This window comes from Petaurus breviceps, unplaced genomic scaffold (genome assembly GCF_028583685.1).
Source record: "Petaurus breviceps papuanus isolate PSGF00001 unplaced genomic scaffold, PetGlider_PUasm1.0 90977, whole genome shotgun sequence".
Classification (NCBI taxonomy): domain Eukaryota; kingdom Metazoa; phylum Chordata; class Mammalia; order Diprotodontia; family Petauridae; genus Petaurus; species Petaurus breviceps.
In genome coordinates this window covers 30,122,400-30,140,446 of record NW_027187391.1, presented here as the reverse complement: position 1 = coordinate 30,140,446, position 18,047 = coordinate 30,122,400, and positions in this window count along the sequence as shown.

Below are 18,047 nucleotides of genomic sequence, written 5' to 3'. Positions count from 1 at the left end.
CAAAAACTTCAAAGTACTTGAGGTGTACTGGAGAGCTTCAATATGGAACTGGATGAGGAGCTGAGCAGTGCCTACCTTCAAATTCAGGTGACGATTGGGTTGATTTAGGCAAGAACTGCGACCATGGAAGAGGAACCATGGAATCTGAGAGCCAGTCTTGAGTCAAGATGAAAAAGACCTCTTCTTGGTGACTTAATGCTGACTGAGAAGATCATGATTTACTGTGGCCTAGGGGTGGAAAACTTTGACTTTGTACTTTGTGTCCCTTAAGGAGGCTTGCTCCTTAAGGATGATTGAGTGAAGGACTTACTGAATGATACCTTTTATTTAAAACTATGTGGCCAATTTGGTGAAAACTATGTGACCATTTTTGTCATAAGTTGTTATGTCATAACATTGTGAAAGCTGTACTTTGATTTCTGTGAATGTTTTGCTTTAATTTATTGATGAATAAATACAGAGTTCACTATGCTATGTAATCAGAACCTTAGAGCTGTCCACAGCAGCTGTCTGGAAAGCTGCTCATGCTTGACTTTACATTTATGTCATAGTTGGCAGGATTACAAAATATAGCGCTTCTATTTGTTCCAGGATCCATGACCATTTTAATTGATATTGTAAGGCCAAGGATCCTGGTAGGGTGGGATGTAATGGCAAACAAAGAAGTACTTAATGCCTTGTTTCAGCTATTTAATTATTTAGCACCTTGTTTCAGTTCAAGTTTCTTTTAAGACTTACCCATGATTATATCAAGACTTTGTTAAGAAACAGAACTTGTGAACCCCACAATGTGTGAACCCTTGTTACTGATGCAAACAGAAAGGGGAGGAGCTAATAACCATATATAAGGAGAAGCCCAAGCTAGGAAAGAGCAAAACTGAGAACAGAACTTGTGGTGGCAGAATTGAGAAGATAACACTTATGGTGGCAGAATTGAGAAGGGGAACTTTGTGGTGGCCAGACACACTTTGTCTGTTCTGTCTGTGTTGATTTTTGTTTGTGATACTTTGTATAGAAGCCCTGGGATCTTGCAGGAAGCCCTGAAAGAGGAATTTCTGGTTGCCTCTTTACAGAAGTCCTGGAGGAAGGTTTCAGAGGTCCTGGGACATTCCCGATAACCTATTGAATCTTGTCTATGGGTCTCTGTTGATTTCACAGGCAGATAGTGAATTGATGATGGTGCCAGCATTGTGAATGAATGTTGTTTTGGTGCTTTTAAGCTTTTTCTTACCAGAAACAGAAACTTTGAAGGACTTGAGGTGGACTGGACACTGAACTTCAATGTGGAACAGGAACTGGATGAGGAGTGGAATGAGGAATTGAGAGCCACCTACCTTTGAATCCAAGTGACAGTTGGGTAGATTTAGGCAGGAGCTGGGACCATAGAAGAGGAGCCATGGAATCTGAGAGCCAGCTTCAAGTCAAGATGAGAAGACCTCTCCTTGGGTACTTAATGCTGATTGAGAAGATCATGACTTATTGTGACCTAGGAGTAGAGAACTTTGACTTTTGCACTTTGTGTCCCTTAAGGAGGCTTGCTCCTTAAGGATGATTGAGTTAAATACTTAATGAATGATGCCTTTTCTTTAAAACTATGTGGCAAATTTAGTGATAACTTGTTATGTTATAACATTTTGAATGCTGTACTTTGGTTTCTGTGAATATTTTGCTTTAATTTACTGCTGAATAAATAAAGAGTTCACTATACTATGTAATCAGAACCTTAAAGCTGTTCACAGCAGCAGTCCTCTGGAAAGCTGCTCATGCTTGGCTTTGTAGTGGTATAGTGAATTTTATTAAATACAAGGTAATAATGGTCCATACAGGGAGGGAGAAAATAGAATATGCAGTTCTCAGATATGGTTTTATGACATCTCATAACCTTGCTCACCTCAATGATAACTCTGATCCTATTTAGGAAAATATTTTGAAAGGCCTTGAAAAAAGACGAAAAAGTCAGGAAAAACCCAAATGCAAGGAAATATATTTTGTTTGCCTATTTTCAGTGATTTTGAGGCTAATTCTAAAATTGAGTCATGCATGTAAATGAAAGGTCAACATAAGGGCCCTCACTCCTTGCTTCCATAGGAAAAAGGCATTTCAGTTTGGTTTAGTAATGATGTCAGAAGCAAACTGTAAGTGAATTAGAGGAGAGCATGTAGAACCTATGAGGATAGATTTTTTGGGAGTTTGTCTAATAAAAGGGAACAAAGATATATGACAGTATCTCATGGCTATAGTAGGGTTAAATGAGAGATTGAGATATATTTGTAACCAGCAGGAAGGAGCTAATATATAAGAAACAATTCTAAATTTGAAAGGAAAAATCATTGTGAGGCAATCTGTTAGAGGAGTGATGAAATGGGATCAAGTAGACAAACCAAGGGGATTGCCTTGGGCAGTAGAAGGGCTACCTCTCCTCAGGCACTGAGGGAAAGCAGGAGAGAATGGGAATTGCTGGCAAGGGGTTTTGAGATGTATAGTAGGGGAAAATAGGAATTCACTTGAAATAGTTTCTATTTTCTTAGTAAACTGTGAAGTGAAGTTTTCTGCTGAGAGGGAGGGGTTATAAGAGAGGCTTGAAGAGAGAAGAAAAGGTTTGGACATTCTTTATATGGAATGGGAAAGACGAAATTAGGGAAGGGTAAAAATATTGACTTGTGGCACAGTGGTCCTGGCTGAGATTATGTAACAAAAATTTGTAGTGGACTTAGTTTTGTTATATGACTTTCTCCAGTAATATTCAGCAGTGCATAAGAAGGAAAGTCAATTGACTAGCATTTATTAAATGCCATAAAATGTGCCATACTTCTAATTGTGTGTTTTAAATACAGATTCTAATTCATTGATTGAAAGTTACTATGTACATATATGTATATGTGTACATATATGTGTGATACCCCAAAAACCATCCCTATGCCTGAACTCCTCCAAACTGAGGTCATTAAATGTTGAATTATATATTTTGTGTATTAAGTACTTTTATTAAGTAATAATGGAATAATTGTATATTAAATACTATCTTCCTATACTCTCCCCCTAACACATGAACATTGTTTCCTCCAGCACCGTTTCATTTGGTCTATGACTAGAGCAGCTACTTGGAGTTCTATATTTAGATAAACCTCCAGGTAACAGTCTAAGTTCAAGGTGAACCAGCTCACTCAACTGTGGAGGCATTTGTGCCCCTGGCTGTTCCTAACCTTCCTAACCTTTATAGTATTTTAGCTGTTATCTGAGATTCCTATCTAGGCTTTAAATTAATTCTCTCAAAATAATACCAAATGGCTCTAGCCCCATTCCTGACTTAATTCCCCAATTTTCTTTTCTTTTCTTAGCATGGTCCCCATATTCATTTTATGAATTTACTTAATTTACTTTTAGGTAAACTACATTTGTCCCATTTAAAATAAAATAAAAATGTGCCAGTAAGGCCTGAAGTAGTTGGGGACACTGGCTTGAACTTTCCTTATCCACTTATACATTGGATCTCTTTCAGGGTTGGTAGACTAGTGCAAGAAAACATTTCAAGATACACTTAATCTGTGGGCAATCAAAGTCACAGGATGAGTCCAACTGACTTACCATATCCCACCTCATCACTGACATCCTTCCTTACTCCTTTTATACAAACTACACACAATTCCTAGCCAATCAACCAACCAATTAATCAATCAACAAGCATTATTAAGCACTAACTATTGGTAAGACCTTATGCTAAGTTCTGGGGAACAGAATGAAAAAGCAAAAAAAAAATACCTGGCTTCATGGCCAGAATGTATAAGATAAATGCAGAATAGAGGGAAGGTAGTCATAGAAGGGATGGCACAAGTAATTGGTGGGATCAGAAAATGTCTCCTGTAGTAGATGGCTTATGCATTGAATCTTAAAGGAGTCCAGGTATTCCAGGAGTCAGAGGTTAAAAGACAGGGCATTATAAACATGGGGAAAAACCAATGTGCCAAGGTACAGAGATGGAAGATTAAATAACTTGGTTTGGGAGTAAAAGCAAGTATGCTAGGATGGCTGAAAAATCAAGTGTGTAGAGGCCAAAAGGATGGAAGAATGTTGAAAAGATAGAAAAGGGTTATGATGTGAACAGTCAAGTCAACAAGCATTTAAACACTTACTCTCTGCCCAGCATTGTACTAGGTGCTAGAGATACAAATAGAAACCAAAAGAAAAACAACTTTCATCCTTTATGAACTTACATTTAATTGAAGAATAAGTCACAGAAAAGGAAACTGAAAAGAAGAGTGCAGGGAAGAACTGTTAAGGAGCATGGTGGAGAAAGAAGTCTGGAGAGTCAGGAGCAAAGCGCAGAGAAGAATGAAGGACTGTACCTAGTTGGCTTGGGGGCTCTTCCTTAAAATGAAAGTTCTGGGAGGAATAAGCCAAGCAGAAGAAGTAAGTTTGAGGTATCTTCTATCACAAAAATGGTGCAGGAGTGAAGAGATCTTCTAGGACAAGTAGACTACTGGAGCATAGTAGCAAAGATGAGGCTTTGTACAAAGCTGATGAGAAAAACCAGGTGGATAAAGTTGCTGAACCATGGCAGACAAAGAAGTCCAGAGAATCAGGAAGGAAAAGGACTCAGGAAGGAATGGAAGAGCTTTACATGCCAAAAGGCTCAAATTCTCTCTGTCTCTCTCTCTCTGTCTCTATCTCTGTCTGTCTGTCTATCTCTCTCTGTCTCTTCCTCTTTCTCTGTCTCTTTCTTTCTCTCTCTCTCTCTCTCCATATACATAGACACACACACCACACACACACACACACACACACACATATATATATATATATATATATATATATATATATGTATATCTTAAGGGCTATTGGGAAACACTATAGCTTATTGAATTGGGGATGGTAATATCATCAGACTTAGTTTGTGCTAGTGAACTGTGGCTACAGGGGAATCCTGATATTGGTTCTAAGAACTGAGGTTACAACTGGGTTCTGAGACAGATCTTCCACACCAGAAGGTGAACATGTTTCAAGAAAGCTATGAATGATTTTCAGGGAAGATCCTACTTGTGGGGAGAGGAAGGAACAACTTCAATACAAGGAAAATACAGCTGGAGTAATGACTAAGTATTAGGAGGTTAAAAGTGAGCTGAAATTGTAGCAGTTACCTAATACTAAGGGAAAGGAGTAGAGGTACTCTGGGGCTCTTCAAACAGAGGGATGACCCAGCACCTGCACAAATGTTTGTTAATGTACCTTTGTAATCATACTCTTTTTGGAACATTAAGGACAGAATCAGAATCAAGGGTGGGGACCCTGCAGTGTCTAGGCCACATGTGGCTCTCTAGGTCCTCATGTGTCGTCCTTTGACTATGACTTTCTAGGTCCTCAAGTGCAGCTCTTTGACTGAATTCTAACTTCACAATTGAACAATTTGAATTCAATCAAAAGACTGCACTTGAGGACCTAGAGGACCACATGTGACCTCAGTGTCACAGGTTCCCCACTCAGGTACAGATTATTTATGACAAAGAATGCTTCTTTCTCAAATGGCCTTCTTTTATATCAGATCATTCAAGCTATCACTTGCTTCTTTTATCTAATGAAAGTAGCATTTGGTACTCATATAGAACACAGAGCTGTTTCTCAGTAACCTAATTATTGATAATTTCCTTGAGTCCTTTTTTTTTTGTTTCACAAATGAAAAAGAAAAAAAATATTTTTCAGAAGGTCAAAATTAAGGGCTTTTACTTTTTGGATAAGCTTTGGTAGTTAATCTAAAATTGTTTGACTGACAGCTAAGGATCTTCTGGATTTATAATCTTGAAAAAAAATCAGTTTAATTTTGTTTTGTGTTAATCTTTCACTGTTATCTGCAAGATAAGCAAAATCTCCTACTGCAGTCTATTTACCTCTCTGCCTGCAAGATAGACCCCCGAGGTCTTAGAGAACCTAAAAATAAACAAATAAGCTGGAGTTCAGGAAAATAGACTTGTCTGAGAAGGTCATATTCCATGTGCTTTACTTAATATTTCTTTGTAGGTTGAATACCTAAAACAGGCCTGTATTCTTAGTGGTGAAAGTGTTCTTATATAACTCCATAAAGTATTAGTCACTCTTTCAGTGAATAGCTATTTGGCAAAGAGAAGAATAATTAACATTTAGGGCAACATTAAAAGGAAATGCAGTTTATTCACTTGGAAAGGAGAAATAATCCTGTCTTTATTTTTAAAAGTTTTTTTCCCCCTCTCTAGCTTTATCTCTCTTATGTATTTGGAGAAATAAACAGCCTGCTTCCCTGTGGGAGACTAGATTGTACACGTCTTATTTTATTTCCTTGTAAGAAAAGAAACTGAAAATTCAGAGATTTTTAAGATTTCAGCAGCAGGGCTCTGAGAATTGTACAGGTTAACATCATAAAGTTCTGTGACCCACTCTGTAGATAGTCCCATTTTGGTGGTGATAAGAATTAGACTAGTGGAATTCAACATATTATTCCTTAGATTATCTGGCAATTTTTAAATTTAGATGTCAACACAGTTCCCTATAGATTATAGGTATGATCACAATGATTAAAAATAAATTTAATAACACATAGCTGTCAAATGGTGAAACATAGAATGAAAGGAATAATAATGCTAATCAAATGATTTCAAGAGAAAGTACAGATGATAGCATGGCACCCACATGGGGAGAAATGGCAGCTTTCTCATTTGTCAGTGAGATATCTTGATTTCCACACCTATCAAACAACAGAAAATTTAGAGAATCCCACATATTATTGCAGTCAAGGAGGTGGCAATGTTGGGTCTAGTTCATGGCCTAAATACCAGACAGATATTGAAGAACTGAGGTCTCTAAGAAACAATAGCATTTAGAAGACATAAAAACAGTCTTCAAGCATCTAAAGCATTGTTACAGCAGTGAAGTATCAAATCTGTTCATCTTGGACCAGAGGACAGAACTGGGGGCTGTAGGTAGAGGCTGCAGATAGATAGATTTTGGCTACATGTAAAGAAAAACTTGCTAAAAAGTAGAATTGGAAGGCCTGTCTAAGGGAGATTGTGGGTTCCTCATCACTGGAAGTCTTCAGAAAGGAACTTTGTAAAGATTATTACTACTCAGGTAAAGGTTGGACTCAATGACCTCTAAATTTCAGTGAATCTATGATCTAGTGACTAGTATGGTCAACTTCTCTTCCCCACATTCTAGGAGAGCTGGTGATTTAGCTCTTTTCAGCAGTAACAAATGAGTAATGTAAAGTTATATCCCATTATTAAGAGATTCAAGAAAATGGATTGGATGAGTCAAAATTAGCTAACCACCTTCCTTGCATGTACTTTATACTTTGTTATGTGTTGCAAAATGCATTATGTTTTACTAATGGTTATTGGTTATCCATATGGTATGAATTCAGGTATTAATGCTTGTTGACTTTTGAGAAATGCACCTGTTTAAGTGTAACTGAGGTGGTAATTTTAAGAGGGAAAAAGCAGTGACAAATAGTTTTCTTATCCATCCTATAACAACAGAAGTATATATTCTAAAATGTAATGGCAGATTTATGACTTACTTTTTTGATGAAAAAAAAATTGCCAGATGCAGGAACAATGATATAGCTCTATCAATTTAGCTTTTTTTCTTTACATAGAGATAAGTATTTTTCTACATCCCCATTCTTCTCCATTGATCTATTTGAGAAAACATACTATTTGAGAAATTAATTGTTAAATGTCTTTTTTAGGTATATGGGGAACAACCATGCATCGATGTAAAGAAATGAATCATGTCCTTAAGGAATTTATACACTCCCTGAAAGCATGTGGATAATCTTAGCTCTCTGTAAACAAGAGGAAATAGCAGATATGCCAAGGATGTCAAAAAGAGTAGATAGAATCAATGTGGGAAAAAATAGAAAGGGGAAAAGTATGGCATTAAAGTCTAAACATATTTACTGAGTCAGTGAAATAGAATGATAGAACCCCTCCAAAAATCCTCTCCCTTAATTCAGAACAATTGAAAGAATTTCATTCTCCATTAATAAAGTATGAATCTTAAAATTATTTGACATATTATATTATTTTCAAATACAGTGCATATTGTCTGCTAACACATAGGTGACTTTTGGCAAGTTAAGGAAAATAACACAATAGGTCTACATTGCTTAATATCATAAACATTAAAATCTAATAAATAAACAGTGTCTTGCATATGGTTACCACTTAATATATGCTTGTTGCATTTAATTGAATTGAAGAATTAATTGCTGACACAAATTAAAGACATGTTTCAGTAATCCTTAATTTCTTGGGCTCTTGCTTAATAAAAAGCTACTAATATTAGAAGAGAGTTCCCTCAGTCATATGTGGGATCCTGAATAATTATGGAGGAAACATTTTTTCATAATTCTTTAGTTAATAAGAATCATAGCTACAGTGCATGAATTAATCAAAGTTCTGATTAAATTGAGTCCAAGTAACTAAAGTTCTAGAATAATCTGAGTTAGGGTAATACATTTATTTACCTCCATGATGAACCTAGATTTAATAATTTATTGATGATTATAAAGGGATTTTGGATGTTAATTATGTTGCTGAAACACATCTTTAGATAAAAGTTATTTAACCATCTTCTTTACTAGTTATTCATTTCCAGAAGAGTTTGGAAAACCATTAGAGAGCCATCAGGAATAGTTTCTGTTCATTTTGCACAGAAACTAGGATACAAGGCAGAATTTTCAGCATTTTCCAGAGATACTAGAAAAGGGAGGATATCTTAATCCACCTCTCCCTGATGAGTTATGAAAGCTCATTAAGAACAATTAACCCAACAGCAATGATCCAAAGGGTGATGGAATAACATATGGTGAGAATAAAGAGTTTCTAATATATTACCAGTGATTATTTGCATATAAGATGTGCCATAAAAAATATCAAATAAACTCTGAAAGATTTAGCGGCTCCGATCAATACAATGATCCAAAAGACTCATCATGACAAATACCATCCACATCCATAGAGAGAGCTGATGAATTCTTAGTGCAAACTGAAGTACTATTTTTCACTTTATTTTTCGTACCTTTTTGCAACCTGGATAATATGGAAATATGTTTCTCATGACTTCACACATATAATTGATATGTCACATGCCTTCTCAATGGGCGGAGGAAATGGAAGGAGGGAGAGAATTTGGAACTCAAAATAAAAAAAAAAGCATGTCAGGAATAAATAATAAATTTAAAAAAGATATCATCAAGGAAATATGACCAGAAAAGGATATGGGTCAGATGTTTTATGGAGAATAATGGACAGCCTGAGCAATATTTAGTACCCTCGAAATTATAAAAGTACAAGCGAAGTTAGTTGGAATCATGTAACTAGAAATATAGAGGAATAGTTCTCTAAACCTCCACAAAATGAATTATATGATAGATATAGATTAGCTAAAGCTGCAGTAAAAAGATAAGAAAGAAACACCACATGTTTGAAAAACCTCGTGGAAAAAACTTCAGAGAACTTAAATACGTAGCACTCCAAACAATCATCCCTTCTTTGTCCCAGCCATTGAAAGTGCCAGTAACCTCATAAGCTTGTGATGACAATGTTTTGCTGTGGAGATCTCTCTCTACCTGCTAACTCTATGGTAGTGACTAATACTGAATTGCTCTTACTATACAAGAAATGGTAGACAAACATTGAGTACCCAAGTTAGGTAAAGTAAAAATGACGATGATGATGGTGAAGATACTTAACATTTATATAGCACTTTCAAGTATTTAAAGACTTTCTATACATAAACTCATCCCATCATAATAACTCTGTTATGTGCATGCTATTATTATCCTTTTTTTTTTTTTTTTACAAAAAATGAAACTAAGAATGAGAAAAGTTAAGTTGACTGCTCTAGGGCCACACAATAAGTATATAAGGTGGTATTTGAAATTAGGTTTTACTTATTCCAAGTCCAATGCTGTGTTCACTGAATCACATATGGATAACAACTGGAGGAGAGAGGCAGAAAATATGAGCTGTCTGGAGTACAATCCAATGCTTTACTTTAGAGGGAAAAGAAATTCCGTGATTCAGGGAAAGGAGATGAGAAATAAAGATAAGGTCAGCATAGTTTCCTCTGGGAATGGCATAAGGCTGTGTTTCCAAGCCATTCAGTAAGAGTTTGTTAACCATCGCCAGAATTCAGTCAGGTGTCTATACCTCATTGGAAGGGCAAGGGGTGAAAGAATGAGGAGTCATGTGGCTGTGAATGTAAGAAAAAAACAACTGAAAGACCAAAAGTTCATTGGCGTAAACCTGAATGGAAACTTTGCTCATTGGGAGCTAAACTAATAGAGAAGATCATAAAGACAGAAGAAAGAAAGAATGAAATCTCAAAGAGAGTCCAGGACACTATGAACTTATACTATGAAGGACAATGAAATTGCATTTGGGATTACTAGAACCAGAAATAGAAGAATGTGGCCTTGTGATTAGAAGCCAATCATAATAAAGAAAAAAGAAAGTACTGGGCCTTAGGGTTTCTTTTTTAGAAATTAATTTTATTTTTAACTCTAAATTTTTTCTTACCCCCTATTGTGTATCCCTATCCTCCCTAATTACGAAAAGAACAAAATCTATTATAGACATGCATAGTCAAGGAAAACAAATTCCCCCATTAGGCATGCCACCCCCCTGCCAAAAAAAGAAAGCCCTAATCAGTACTCTGAGTCCATTGGCTCTCCTTTTGGAGGTGGATAACATTTTTTCATCATGACTCTTCTGGAATTGTGATTGGTCATTTTCTTGGTCAGAGTTCACAAATCTTTCAAAGTTGTTTTTCTTTACAGTATTGTTGTTATCATCTAAAATATTCTGCTCATTTCACATCAGTTCATGCAAGTCCTCCCTGATTTCTTATGGAGCCATCCCCTTCATATTTCTTATAGCACATTACTATTTTATTACAGTCTGATATCACAACTTATTTAGTCATTCCCCAATTGATAAATGGTCACAGGATATGAATAGACAGTTTTCAGAGGAAAACATCTAAGCTTTCAATAACCATATTAAAAACATATTCTAAGTCATTAAAAGTAAGAGAAATGAAAATTAAAATAGCTTGGGTATCATCTCACACCCATTAGACTGACAAGGAAGACAACAATGGAAAATACTGGAAGGGCTATAGGAAAACTGTACATTAATTCATTGTTGGTGGAGCTATGAACTAGTTCAGCCATTCTCAAAATCAGTTTGGAGCTATGCCCAAAAAACTGTTACAAAGATGTTTATAGGAAATTTTTTCATGGTGTCAAAGAACTGGAAATTGACAAGCATCATGATTTCAACACAGAATGATTCCTACCAAAGAATATAGCTTTCATCTGATATTGGTACTCTTATAAAGTGATAATTCTAAGAATGAGACACAGTAGAAACAGGGAAGATAGGGGTAAGATCTACAAAGACAATGACAAAGATAAGATAGTAGAATACGCTCAAATCAGCTACTTCAAAATTTTTATTCTTAAGAGGGACACAAATAAAGTAAAGAAGGTAGAAAGGAGAACCAAGAACCAGAGAATGAAATTCGGCATAGTCTAAAATGAAAGATAAATTAGAGGTGGGCTGGAGGGGAACAAAGGAAAACCTCTTAGAAAAGGGAGCAACAGAAAAATGTTACATGCAGTAGTTATAATTTTTATTGTAACAAATTAAAGCCAACTAAATAGCTTCAGTAGCTTAATGTTCTCTCATCTTCCCTTCCCTGTCTGACAAGTTTTCTGCTGTCCAACTTCTTGATACAGATTAAAATTCCTCTCAGACTCTTCGAATTCCTATCCCTCTGTTTTTTCTTGAAGCATTTCGATTTTTAAAAGACATACCTTGTTCTTCCAAATAATCTTAAGGGTAGGACAATATTCTTTGAGACAGTGTAAAGGTTTTCCTTTATGCTGTTGATTTATTAAAAATATTAAATAATAATAGTCACATTACTGGGTCATCCTCCAACTGTTTAAACTTCTGTAATCATAGAGTGGTTATTTATTCCTATATTTCAAATTCTTTGTGAATCAGTTTTTATCTCTGGTCAAGCAACAAATACAGATCCAGCTTCTGCTTTGTGTAATGCATCTGGCACATTAGATACTCGGGAGGTAAAATGATAAACAAGTCACAGTTCACCAAAAATGCTTCCAAACAGCTCTCGAGAATATGCAAAACTACATCCTGATCACAAATTCCAAGAAAATAACAATGAATCATTTTTATAGTTTAGGTTGGTTTAGGGAAATAGAGTAGTTTACAGACATTGGGACCATGATATGGCCAGAAAAACAAACAAAAGAGAACCAAAACAAATATGAAGAATGTTCCACTGCAGGGGGAGTCTATGCACCAGGGAAGAAGAGACTCAGATCCAGAAAAGCAGAACCAACATTTGTTCAGGGTGCATGCATATGTACAAAATAGCACCTCTGTTGCTCACCAATTTCCAGGTGACAGATTCATGGTTGGTTGAAAAGGAGGGTGGTATTTCAGTGTGATTAACATTCACAGGACCTAGGCTTTGTGTTAATCAAGGAGTAAATTCTAAAGTAAGTAGCAACTGTGTGTCTTGGGTTCCAGAAATGAAGTGGGGTCTTATTTCTAGCTTCTGGTCCAGTATGAAGCCTGAAGAGCAATAACCAGTGCAGAAATACCAGAACAAAAGGGAACTTGAAGTTCTGTGATTCTGGACCAGCACAGCTGTCCAGCTGGCTGATAGTGGCTGAATCTAGTAATGGTCTACTGGAACACCAAATGGGTCAAGCTCAGACCCAAATATAGATCACGAATTTTCAATTCTAAGACTAGGAGGTAAGAAGGAAGACTTTTTCTTTATACTAGACAAGTTTGGGAGCACTGAAAATTTCCAGGTTTCTGGCCTGAACTGTCCTTTGATACTGGAAAAATATAACATTCAGTATCTCAAAAAAGAAGCATCAAGAAAAGTCCATATATTTCCTTCAGAGGTGCACAGGTATTGTCTTTAATGTAAAGTCCAAAGTCTAGACATATGCTGGGTAAATGATAAAACAGACAAAATAAAAAATGATAAAACAGACAAAAAAAATCCCACCATAAAAAGCTATTATAGTGATAGAGACACTCATGACACAAACCCAGAAGAAGGGACTTACTTCAAAGCAAGAGAATTACTCTGAAACATCTCTATAAGCAAAGTCTCAAAGAAATACATAACTTTGGCATAATTTCAACTCAAACTCAGAAGAGATGAAACAAGAGTTAAAAAGTTTTTTTTAACAAATTAAATGAGTGCTAGAGGAAAAAGATTGAAAAAATATACAAGTACTTTTGAAGAAAAAAAATAAATGGCACTTTATATAAAAGGCCAAGCAAAAGCTTGATATTAGAGGTATACAAACTTGTCCAAACAACAAACTCATTGAAAATTAGAATGAACCAAATAAAACCTAATTTCTCCATGAGACAACAAAGAAATCTTGAAACAAAGTCAAAGGAAAAAAGAGGACGATAACTTAATCCATCATATAGCAAAAACAATTAACCCTAAAATAGATTGAGGACAGATAATTTAAGAATTACTGAACTACCTGAAAGCTATGATCAAAATGAACCTAGACATCAACTTTCAACAAAGTATGAATAAGAACTGCCCAGATATTTTAGAACCAGAGAACAAAGTTGTACTAGAACTACATACCTCCTGAAAGAAATCTCAAAATGGAAAATTCTAGCAACATTATACAGAGATTAGAGGTGAAAGTAAAAGCACTGAAAGCAACTAAAAAGGAAGGATTCCAGTCCCTGTATGCCACAGTCAGGATTGCACCAGATATTGTAAGCATAAGTATTAGAGGTGCAGAGTATACATTATTGAAATACATTATTACAGAGTACCAAAGATAGAGACTTACAACCAAAGATTACTTATCTAGCAAAACTAAGTATAATCCTATTGGAGAAATAGGGAATTATAATGAAATTTCATTTTTCTATGAAACCAGCAAGAACTATGTAAAAACTTTGAAATGTAAACACAAGAATCAAGAGAAACATGTGTGAGCAAAAAAAAATTAAGAGATTAAATGATGATAAACTGTTTACACTCTAATACAAGGATATAATACATATGTCTAAATCCTATCATTATTAGTGATCATAAAAGGAATGTAATTAGCCAGAGGTTATATCAGTCACTCTGTTATATCCTGATGATCTTAAAAGAATAATATAAAGTAAAGAGTAGAGGAATACATTGGGGTGGAGAGAGGAAAAGGGAAGGTTAGGGCAAATTCTTATATATCTGTGGTATTATAAAAACATATGCACACATTAGGTATGGAAATATAACATTCAACAGGGAAATGGAAGGGAGGAAAAGGGAGTGAGGAAAATAAGTGGAAGGGTTGATTAAAGGGGTATTAGTTCAAAGCAGAACAAACTCCAAACAAGGATGTACAAAAATGATTATAGCAGCTCTTTTTGGGGTGGTAAAGAATTGGAAACTGATGGGGATGTCCATCAATTATGTAATTACTCAGCAAGTTATGGCCTCTGGAAATGATAAAGAGGTTGATTTCAGAAAAACCTGGGAAGACTTTTATGAACTATTGCTGAGAAGTTAGCAGAACCAGGAAAACAATGTACTCAATTTGTAAAGACAAATAACTTTGAAAGACTTAGGCACACTGATCATTGCAATGCTTTTCTTGCATTCCCAAGGACTATGCACTCAAAATGAAGAATCACATAGACACATATTTTAATATTTAAATCCAAAGCTATGACTGTGTCTTTCTGTCTCTTATCTTCCATCTATGATGTAGCCAATATGGGAATGTATTTTGTTTTCTCTATATATTTATAATGGGGATTTTATTTTTCTTTCTCATTTTTGGGGTCTGTGGGAAGGTGAGAAATTAGATTTTTGCTGACAAAAACTATTTAAAAAGGCAATTTACCCTTCAGGTAAATTTAGAGCTCAAAAAAAGAATGCCTTCACCCCAAGATAACTCAGTTAAAAAATAGTTCATAGTTTAATATCTTAACATAATTTTTTAGAGTCCAAGTGCATTTTGAACTTCATAGTTTTTTGTCCTATTAAAGAACCCATGTAGAGAGTCATTGTCCCATAATGGTTTTCCTTAACTGATTGTGTTTGTTTACAAACCTAACCAATTTTCCTAGTATAGAAGTGATAAAATCTAATCTTTTGTTTCCAGAATCTTCCCTGGAATTTTTCTTAATGAGAGCAGCCACATTTGCAATTTACCAGTACTACACGGTGATCATTAGTAATAAAAGTTATGTGTAACATTGTATGAGTCAAGAAAGAAGTGAAATTTATCAGAGAGGTGAGAAGAGAACCTGGTTTTTCCCAGTTTTAAAAATTACTATATTTACTTGTGACTCTTGAATATTTTCCATTGAAATGGATAGTACAGTAGCCAGATTGGGAACATGTTTCCCAATCTAAATTTAGAATTTAAACTACATTGAGAAATTTGAGGAAACACTGAGATTTTGCTACAGCTTGTGGGATTCACTAAAATTGGCTATGATGGAGTTGATATGAAAATTGATAATAATGGGCTAAGGTAGGAAAGGGAATGACTTACCTTGAATACAATTTTATACCCAAATTAGAAAAAAAAAACTTGGAAAAATAAACATGAAGCAATAATGGAGAAAAAGGGATTATGCTTTAGTACACATAATTGATATGTAGTGGGAAGATTCTCATAATGATTGTCAAAATTAATAGGTACAGTCTGTGTGGGAGAGAGTGAAAGGGAAGAAAGGTGGCACTGTGTGCCAAAAATATTTACTAAGCTACTGAGAGACATTCAGAAATATAAAAGGAGAAAATAGTTTGAGTAAGGACAGTAGTTAAAGAAAAATATACCAGCTACTAAGATTGAAGAGGGTTATGAAGCACAATTCTTTGTTTGCTGCTGAGTAACGCTATCCCCAGGAATAGGGAAAAGCACCTTACTTGCTTCCTGTCAACTTCCAGGATCCCAATGGAATGAGACAGATGTTCTCTTCACTGTGTGAAAAGATAGGCCTAGGTTAAAAAAAGAAGTGTCTAATAGCATTCCTTGGAGAATCCCGAACTATTTTGCTCTCTTGTCCTTATCACCATCCTTCTCTCTGTGACTATCTTCAATTTAGTCTGTATATAACTTGTGTGTTTGTAGTTCATTGCATGCTATATCCCTCATTTGACTGGGAGCTTCTTGGGATCAGGTATTGCTTTGTTTTTTTCCCCTTTCTTTGAATATTGAATCTCTAGCATATTGTATAGTACTTGGCACATAGTAGGTGTTGCACAAATCTTTCTTGACTTTCTATTCTTTTTTCATCCTTTTCTGCCTCCCAAAGTTGAAGAATGTCAGGACTTGTTCTAGGAACAAGGAAGAATTCTTTTTTCATTCATCTCAAAATTCAGCTCACTTTCTATATAAAACCTTGTGTGGTTGTTCTGTATGCTAGTGCGCCCCCCCCCCCAACTCTTTTAATTCTATTTATATTTATTCAATATATACTTATACCTGAGAGAGAAAGTGCTGTGTAATAGAAAGATCCTGGCTAAGCAAGTAAGTTTTTTTTTTTTTTCCTTTTTGGAGGGCAGTTGGGGTTAAGTGACTTGCATAAGGTCACATGACTAGTAAGTGTTAAATGTCTGTGGCTGGATTTGAACTCAGGTCCTCCTTACTCCAGGGTCAGTGCACTATTCACTGCACCACCTAGTCACCCCAGCAAGTAAGTTAAAACTCTAAGAGCTTTAGGTTACTCTCTTCTTTAAGACTATAAATTGAAGAGAAATTGCTGACCTGTATTGGTAGAAGTAATTTTCTCATCTGGGAGTCTAATTAATGGAATCACAGGTTTAGTCCTTACATTATCCTTATATATGGATGCATTGTCTTCTCTTATAAAGATAATTTCATTCATTATGGTTGTATATTCTATGCCTAGCAGTGTATCTGGCATATGGCAATAGTTACTAAAGGCTTATTGATTGATGAATAGATCTCTATTCTTTTGAATAAATGAAATTTTCCTCAAATCACTATAGTTCAGCTCTCCATTGTCTTATACCTAAATTTTTATTATTTATGAATACAAAACATTTAATTTCAAATCTTATTTTTAATTCTATATTTTATTTTAGTATCAACTTTAATTATGAATATATTTTACTCTATCCAGGGAATTAAGCCTTGATAATAAACATTTTAAAAAGAAAGAAAAAACAGGTTTAGTAAAACTAACAAAGCCATCATGTCTGATAATGTGCCCATAATCCCTCTTCCCCCACCAACTGCAAAAGAGATCATAGTAGAATTACTGCAACAACTTCCTAAGAGGGGAAAACTTTGGTTTAGAATTTTATAAGTATAGTAATGTTTCCCTAGATCTTCTACTGTCAAGTTTTCACCCCCATTTCTACCAAGTATTTTACTCTTTCCCTTGAACTGGGACAAACTTATTATTTTATCTAAACTTTTATGACACTGATACATTTTTTAAAAAATCATATTAGTACATATGTGGACTAATGTTTTTTCCTCTTAGTTCAAAAAGTGTAAGAGAGTTTGTTTTTTTACAAACCAGAAAAGGGGCTGGATAATAAAGAGTTAAAGTAACTATAACAAGTATTCATGGATGATCCTTTATGAAGTATGGATTATTTCCTTGTTTGAGTTGTGATTCAGAAAGGAATGAAAGCAGAGAATGAAGAAGCATATGCCACGATTCTGTAAGGAAACCTAGCTCCTGATGAGATGAATAGAAATTGGAGAAAGGGAAGGTGGGCTTATGAGAGTGGAAACATAGGTAGATGCTGTAAAGACTATGTGAAGTGAAGACTATGGTAGCCAGGCTTTTTTGGTTTGTCTGGGAAAATGCATGTCAGCAGTAAAACTGTGCTACTGAACTATTTACCTTTTTTCCCACAGACTTCAGAACCCAAGTTGGGGTTTGTAAAGCCATGCACAAGCAGCTTTCCAGAGGACTGCTGCTGTGAACAGCTTTCAAGGTTCTGATTAT